This window comes from Argopecten irradians, unplaced genomic scaffold (genome assembly GCF_041381155.1).
Source record: "Argopecten irradians isolate NY unplaced genomic scaffold, Ai_NY scaffold_0512, whole genome shotgun sequence".
NCBI classification, from domain to species: Eukaryota; Metazoa; Mollusca; class Bivalvia; order Pectinida; family Pectinidae; genus Argopecten; species Argopecten irradians.
The window spans coordinates 15,572-24,966 of NW_027187979.1; the positions used below are offsets into that span (position 1 = coordinate 15,572).

The window sequence follows — 9,395 nt, forward strand, 5'->3', positions numbered from 1 at the left end:
CACTGGGATTACTATCTTCACTGGACAAGGGTTCAATTCAATACTTAGGGTTTACACGGACTTGTATTAAGGATTACACGGTTATATAAGGTAAGGACATGCTACTTTCTCTTATTTAACCTTTTTGGTCAATTCTTTGTATTATTTTGTTAGGGAGAATAGCTGTATTCTACTTCTTACTTCGTGTTAATGTCATCAAAATGATGTGAGAAAACACCAGGTTTACAATTGTCACGTTTTTCTTCGAGTTTATACGACGTTCTTATACAATATTGTTAGAAGATAATGGCTTATAATTAAATCCAGACTTTGGGATACATATGATAAAATGTGGTATTACAGTGTACTGTCTGAAGTTTATGCAAAATATTGTATTTTTTCTGTTACAGGTATGGGTGACGGATGTACATGTATGCCATTGGACAAGCGATATTTCGTCAAATATATCCATTGAATCGCTTGATTAAAAATCATAACTTTAGTTTTGATGTGGAATATGTACATTGGTCATTGGGATAAATCCTTTAAGTCCTTTTAGCAACCCAAAGTTTCTGCAAGCTTAAAATACCCCTATAGATATTATCCACGGTGATACAACGGGCTTAATAAACTGTTAAGTACAGTGCAGATAATTGTCAGAAATAATGAATGATCTTAGTTCCTGACCAATGAAGGGACTGTCTTCACGGATAAACTTAAATTAATTGAAATGCGACGTATTTAAATTTAAAGTAATCCTGAAATTTTGTGTAAATTCAAGTGAATATAAGACATCGTTTTAAATAGATGGAACAACGTCTTAGAATGTGACGTGACAGTCGGGGAAAACTGTGTACGTTCGATATATGAGTAGTGCCTTATTATGCCATAGCCATCGAAAAAGAAAGTTTCGAACTGGCAATTTATATAATTAGGGGCAGCATGCCAGCTGACGCCTGATTCACAGGGACATGAGAATTAGTTACACTTTATATAACCATGGACACACCAGAGTGCCCACAGACCATTTTAGATGTTTTAGAGGCTAGATAAAAAAATAGGTAAAAATCATACTCTATAGTTTGGTATCAGTGTCTTAGTAACTCGGGCTACCTTGCTTGTCGGGACATTACTCGGTTGTCTGACCGATTGGAGCCCTACTCTTTATGTTGTCATTATTCAAGAATGCTACATATGTAATATCAATACCTATAATTCATTCTAAAGTTGCCGTAGCTATCATATCATTTCTAAACGCGTGCACAATATAGAAGCCTAAGAATTAGTTAAAGGAGAGTTGCCAAGTGGTTCAGATGTCCTGACATATATTACCACACACTCTGGATCGCGAGTTCAAAACTTTCTTCCCTATGTATACAACTGTATACATTACAAAGAGGTATGATTTTTACCGATTTTAATCTAGACCCTTAAAACATATAATATGCATTGCCATCCAAAAGGTCTGTTACAAGTGTCTAGATTCTGTATAAAATAGTTTTGACAAAAATCCATGTGTAACAAAACTTTTGGAGGACAGTGTATGTCCAATATTACGAGTTTAAGTACATATGGACCATCAAGTCCCTGTGATCAAGGATTACGTCCTTATAGAAAACAACCAACTGTACTGTATTATTAAAACAGAGGAATATTAGTTATCTATTGAGTTCTATAATTAAAGTCTAGGTTCTCATATAACACTAGATAGAACAAAAATGGGTCCTTCTGCTCAAACTCCACCCAGGGTAGCTATATTGAATTAAGGCGCATTATGCGCTAAAAAATCCTGAAATTCTAATATTTTACCTATTCATTATCAAAATTGATATTTTGAACTTAAATCTCAATATGAATTTCCAAATTCATATGGTTATCTAGGAATAATTGCCTGTCAGAAAACATTTTTACTTTTGAAATTCATAATTAGCCAGCCAATCAGCGGCCGGGTTAAATTTTATCCTGGGCTCGTATACACAGGGGCCATTTCGAAGGTCTTTTTTTTCATTTTGTTGGTTGTTCCCTACTGTGGTTCACATCGTGTACAAGAAGAAATCGCTGTAGTGTGTGGTGTATAGATAGGAGGCTGCGAAGAATCACTTCATATTATAGATTGACGAAATACAAGCACGAGTTTCATGTTTTCCCATTATTCAGTCAATATCCTATCTTTAACAAAGCACATCATAATTTCTACAAGATAACTTATTAATCTTTACTCATCCTCGATAACCCAGTGGTTAATATGACTGTTTTTATATCGACCGTGGATATATCGTCAGTGATAGCAACCCATGGAGTATCAAAGATGACCGCCCCTCACTGGGCATCCTTTTTTTTGCGCTGAACCATGCAGGTAAATTGAGGTTCTTGGAATTCTCAAAATCTTACATTTTCTCCCTTTAAATGTTTTGCATATACAGCAATAATGACCATATAATAATGTAGAAAGCAATGTCATTTACAACGGCTAACAAACCAAAACCAAATCTGACGCCGACGCCAAGGCGATTCCACAAAACAAGGAATGTGTACCTAAATACTCTATGGTGTTTTACCAAATTCTGTAAAACATTGCTGCACACAACGATGTGTATGGTACATGTATATATTTTAAAAAATAAACAAAAAAAAACCACATATATTTGTGCCTTTCTGTGTTAATTAAGTCATATGTGCCTGTATATAAAGAATAACACAGTGCTTGGGATTTTGAGCACAGGTATTCGTCACATCTCCTCTGTATTCGCCAATGTTATCCACTCCTACTTGAAAGTACACGCACCTCATGTTTCGAAATTTGTTACAACGCTCAGCCGAAAAAGTTCAAAGAATATTACAAAAATAACATTGAAGCTAGTCCGAACTGTCTTTATAAGGTCGCAGCCCTTCGTACATGAAAATAAAGAAAAAAACACACTCTTCAAAATTTAATCCTACACACTGACAGCTTCAGTTTGCGGCCGCCATTTATCCACTGTAAAAAAATCTCATCAGCGGGAATGCGATGTTTGAAGTCAGCTCATTATATAATCAAGCGATTCAAAGCCTTTTAAGATCCGACGAACGTGATCTTCATCCGACAGAAGCTCAGTGCTGTTGCTCTTTATTTGCAAGCGTTCAAGTGATATCCTAACGTCCAATATAATCACCTGACCAAAAACGGCATATCTGTTACGGAAATAAAAGTTTCTTTCTTCTCTTATGTGGGTTTCCTTCTCAAATGGGATTTTGGGACAAGGATAGTGTGTGAATATATATGGATAAAAAATAAACAAAAAATTCGGCTCCGTTATTTCCATAAATTGAACTTTTTAACATTGCATAATTTATGCTTACTGATAGGGCTGAAACGATTAGTCGAATAATCGGAGGCGATTAGATTAATGAAGCTAATTGCTGATAATCGATTAAAGATTTTGTTAATCGTTAATCGTAACATGCATAGCCAGTGCATTGTAAGCTGACTAAACACGTTGACAGATCATGGATTTCTGAGTAAGCCATTCCGACTGGAGTTTCATCTCTTTATGTACATGTTTTGAACTCAACAAAACATAAATGATGTGAGAAATACTTGTTAAATTACGTCTCTGTGGATGTTAAAGTCATTAATCAATGAAAAAGTGGATGTCATGAGAAAGCTTGCAACACGCTGTTCGCCAATTTTCACTAGCGATCGACTCCATGTTGTTACGTCACGGAGGCCTAATCGCCGCCGGGACGCTCGGGAGCGGAAGGAGCAGTAATCTTGAACATTTAAATTTTACTATTGCATGTGTTTATCATATAAAAAGAAAGTTTTTGTTCATATTCTAATTGAATATAAGAGTTGTTGATTTACTTTTTATTTTATTTTTGATCACGTAAATAAAAAAGTTCATTGACGAAAATTTGGTCATGTCGCTCCGTGGCGGCCAGATTTGGTTGATTAGTCGTACGTGTGAAGGTCACGTCAAAACAGCGCGTTAGCAGACTTGATTTAAACGATGTTACGGAAGACAACACAGGAACGGAATTCAGAGCTAATTTGGGATAAAATACGTTTGTTTTGTCAATAAATCTTTTCTTATTTGTTGGTAGGCTTATATTATATAAGGCATGTCCTCTGTCATATTATACGGTAACGTTAGGTGTTATTATTAGTTGATAAACATGGCGGACGTTAAACAATATAGTTGCCTTCAATTCAAACGATTAATCGATTAGTAATCGATTACATGTGACCGAATAATCGAATACAAAAATTACTAATCGTTTCAGCCCTACAAGTTACTGAAGCCTTCGGTCATATTACCAAACTTGATATCGTCTTTAGACGTCACATTGTCAGATTGGTTCCCAGTCGTCAGTAAGCCCAACACAGGGATCTGATAATTAGGGGAAAGTAGTCAAATTTCGGACACCTTAATAGTAAAACCTTTGTATGCTTGAAACCTATCCACATACCCCCATAACTGAGGTATGAGCAGAAAGAGAATTTTCTTTTCTTGCATTTATCGCTTGAAACTTGACACAGATACCAAATTTGTGTTATACCAGGCAAAAGTAATCAGCAATGTATAGCTGTTCGAATTTCAGACAGGGGTGTTCATAATTCGGACATAGGGTGTTCAAATTTCGGACAGCAATTAAAAACCAATTAAAATAAGTATGATTTTCATATAAAACATATATATTGTTACATAATCATGAATTTCATGTGAGCAAATGTATATGCATTGAAATAAAAAGTTTGTTGAGTTTGTTTAGTTCATATAATATATATCTTTTGTAACTTTCATCATATATACCCAGATTTTGGGCTCAATGTGTAAGAACCCTTAAAGGCTTTAGCTGATAAACATGTTCCCTTGTCTACTTGCACTTTTATTTCTAGGATATAACTGATTACCCTAGTTACTACTTCTACTTTTTTATTAATTTTATAACTAAGGAAAGCTCTGAATTACTAAAATCCATTCAGAACTTTACAAATGTTACGAAAATCGAACAATATTTAAGTATTTATCGATTAATTTGGACTGTTCCAAATAAGGAAATTTTCATATTAGTAATGGGTGTTCAAATTTCGGACACCAAACTTTATATAAGTATAGTGATGGTTAATTCCCACTGTATTGTTTATTTTTTACTCAAAATACAATAAAAGGATGTGTTTAAACAAAAACAAATAAAAAGTTTAATGAACACACTGAATAAGACATGTTTGACATGGAGTTCCATATTGCGTCATTTGACCAGTTCATTTTTGTATATTCAACCGCAGGAAAGGTCGCAGTCACATATTCACATTCAAACTTACCATACAAAATATAATGCTCACATATCTGTTCTTCAATCTTGTTAATTTCCAATTTGAAAGTAAAGCATAGGTCAGTTACAATGACTTTTTATTAAATATCTGGACTATTTCATGAGTTTTTAAGTATTTTCTAATTACTGTCCGAAATTTGAATCCGTCCGAAATTTGACTACTTTCCCCTAGTTACAGTTTATAGAAATACAGGTTACAAGAGTCGTTGTTGTTGCATACAGAATATATTCCACAGGGTGAGTTACTTGTTAAAAGTTACGAGCTTGAACTCGAGTATGGAAAACATTGTATGACCTGTGTCTACCACAATACGTTTTAAAGGTCTAAATCTTACATTTGTCTTATACATGTACACCATTTAGAGTATGATTCCAGCCTATTTTATTATATAAATCTATACAACGACTGAAAATGGTTATACATGTCTATAAACTAATTAATTTGCAGATGCCTTTGAGCTCCAACATTCGGACGAGGACAACTGTACAATTTTAAAAGTGAACGAATCCATGTACAGGTTGATGTTAAGAAACAAACAATATATTGTGTCCATTTAATACTAGATTATTGCACATGTATTTCACCACTTTATGAAGACGGACCATGTTACAACTCATTTAAATATTGCTAATGTAAATATTTTCATATGTACAGGTCAGCATACATACACTGATTATACATGTAACAAAAAATGTGAAAACGTAGCCAAAACAAATCGATTTATTGTGACAATCAATCAACTATCATTTGTAAAATAATGAGATACATTTGTGTATCAGTCAGCGTATATACATGTTTTTTTTATTAAAGTCAACAATAAATCCATGGAAAATATCCCGTTTGACATAAAACCCCAAAACATGTACCTTTTCGAAACACCTTTTATTTTAAAAAATAGGAATATAAAACGAGACTGATAATTTTGTAGAGTTGCAAAAGTTAATTAACACTATACTTATCATCATCTTCTGAACAATTTAAATAAAATGTTCACCTTCATAACGCGGGTCGTCTTATGCTTTCCGCCTCGTTGTAATCATCGTGCGTTAGTTGACTATCACTGTGTCAGACGAAAAAAACAGCTCAATGAATATTTTCTTCACACGTAGTTTTAAAGAAACTTTTTTTTTTTAATGGCAGTGTTTATTGGTCTTTGGTCAAATTAGTGACAGTCGCGCGATGTCTTTCACTTTTGAGTTCGAAACCTATGTGGAGTGGGGCAGTTGTCAGGATTTTGAAACATATCGATGGTTTTCTCCCAATACGTACTCTTGCTTTATTTTTTCTCTCGATAAGACTCGTCCTTTTATAGCCCTGTCTGATCTTATCCTTGATCACCAGACGAGCGTGACATTATTTTAAGGACAATTAATAATATGGTTAACTAATCAATGTCAGATTTTAGATAGAGCCATTTTAGCATCACATTGAAACACAGTCAACCGGTATTCTTCTTAAAAACTTTGGTATCGTTTTACCACCAGTATGTCGTCTCTCCGTTGAGTTACACAATAATATTTGACTACTTTTTCCCGTAATGGAAGCACGTGTCATTGTTTTTGAATTGCCGTCAACTGGAATATAAAGAAGAAATTGTCTATTAGATGAAGTACATATATACACATGCATTGTGTATATTTTTTAATATTACTCTTTACTCTGTGATCTAATTATTTAAAATGTTAACATCGACTTCTAAGCATACTTATAACATGTCGTTTACTTCATACTTACAAATTGAAAATAATAAATAATCTGTAGGCATCCATTAAAAAACACATTAAACGTTTTGTAAGATACATGTTTATAGGTCTCCATTGTATTATCCATTAATTAAACCTAGATTTCCTTACCTCATGTTGCCGCCATGCCCTCTATAATCAATTGACTCTAAGGTAGTCGATGGTTCAATGTTCAATGTACACGTCACGGTTTAATAATATATCAAATAGACAAACCGTGTGCACGGATTAGTAAACCGTGCGGACGGATTGACAAACCGTGCGGACGGATTGGCAAACCGTGTGCACGGATTCACAAACCGTGTGCACGGATTGGCAAACCGTGTGCACGGATTGGCAAACCGTGTGCACGGATTAGTAAACAGTGTGTACATATTGACAAACCGTGCGCACGGATTAGTAATCCGTGCGAACCGATTGACAAACCGTGTGCACGGATTGGTAAACCATGTGCACGGATTGACAAACCGTGTGCACGGATTAGTAAACCGTGTGCACGGATTCACAAACCGTGTGCACGGATTGGCAAACCGTGTGCACGGATTGGCAAACCGTGTGCACGGATTGGTAAACCGTATGTACAGATTGACAAACCGTGTGCACGGATTAGTAATCCGTGCGAACGGATTGACAAACCGTGTGCACGGATTGGTAAACCGTGTGCACGGATTCACAAACCGTCTGCACGGATTAGTAATCCGTGCGGACGGATTGACAAACCGTGTGCACGGATTAATAAATATATTTCCATGTCCCTTCGCGGGCTCCGTAGTAATTACGGAATCGTGGCATAGAGCAATTTTCCGTAATTTCTATGGTATTAGTAAAAATTCTAATCATGTATTTGCACCGTTTCGAATCTACATGTACATGTATAGTCATACAAGAAGGGTTACACCATTACCACACTAAATATACTTATTTAAATATCACTAAGTATATTTTTAAAAAGGTACAAGATATTATATCTATTTATAATTCAATGTTGCTTGTTACGAGCATTTCCATTGGCTTAAAAATTTACTTTATCAGCCCATAAAGGAAAAAATGGCGTCGCCGTTTGTAACGTCGCTTCTGATTGGCTGAGATGACGGCGTAATAATTTCATAGACAAAAGAGTCCCAAAATGAATTTTAAATGTTGAAGAGATTATCTTTAGTAAATTGAATTATAAGGATTAATTTGAATAGATTTTTTATGTTATGGAGATATAACACAAAAATCTGAGTGTACTCTCATCATAAACCGCTTCGCGGTTTATTTAGAGTACACTCAGATTTTTGTGTTATATCTCCATAACATAAAAAATCTATTCAAGTTAATCCTTAAATAATGCTTCTATATAAGTAATTTCATTTTTCATTTGAACACTATATGTGATTCCTTTTTGAATTATACGATAAATGTTCATATATCATACAATTAAATTTCGGTATGATATACAAAAGGATCGACAATGAATATACTATTTTAAAGATTTAGTATAATTTTGAAATAATGAATTTAAATCTACACTTATACTGTACAAGGATTTATAAGTCTCATATACGTCCTTGTACTGTAGAAACATATATCAGAAATATCATTGATGTATTTCTGCTTTTTAGTAAACGTTATGGATACATTTTCAAAGGCAACAATATACATATTATTTTCGGTATAAGTTCTGTACTGTTACTCCAATACCACATAACCGTCCACATTTTATTTTTACTCAAAAACTGTGCCGTGTTTGCATGGTTATAGCAGAAGTTTGAAATGAAAACACGGATTCTAGATATATTCATGCTAAATTTTGGGATTTTACTCGTAAAAAGATAGTGTTACATTATATGGTTTTATATTACACAGAAATTTACATAATATGCTATCTAAATCTCAGTCCAGACTGATCCGAACATCATTTTGATATCGCTATCAAATTGGACTGATTATCTAATATAAAGCTAGATATATGCTTGTTTGAATGTTGAAATGGTGTAAATGGAATGTTTTGAAACTGAAAATATCTACATCATAAAGCTAGAATAACCATTTACTCGAAAACTCAAATTGTAGATCAAACGTATACGTATATGTGCTGTATAGATGTATAATATGCTAGGCTTACCCTGTGTAGCCGCGGACTACTGTGACATCACAAGACCACGTGACTGCCTAGCTCATTATCTCTGAACCGTAGTCGACACTACCCGTAAATCACAACCAAAACAAACCGATAGCACTAAAAGCAAGGAGATTCGTTGGGTGGGACTTAATTTTTCATTCATCCAAAGCAATATCCTGACGTATTATCAAAAAAATAATTGGCTGCACAAATCCTTTAATGATTAAAAAAAAAATAAAAAAAAAGAAAA

The 9,395-nt window shown here is 34.3% G+C and overlaps 1 long non-coding RNA gene across 1 annotated transcript; it reads right to left on the bottom strand.

Moving 5' to 3' along the window:
- Positions 1–6,000: 6,000 nt before the first annotated feature.
- On the bottom strand, positions 6,001–7,541 carry LOC138312894 (uncharacterized). Its single transcript, XR_011207075.1, has 2 exons — positions 7,150–7,541; positions 6,001–6,870 (listed from the first exon to the last, which is right to left on the bottom strand). It is a non-coding gene; the product is annotated as an uncharacterized lncRNA (long non-coding RNA).
- Between the last annotated feature and the right edge of the window lie 1,854 nt (positions 7,542–9,395).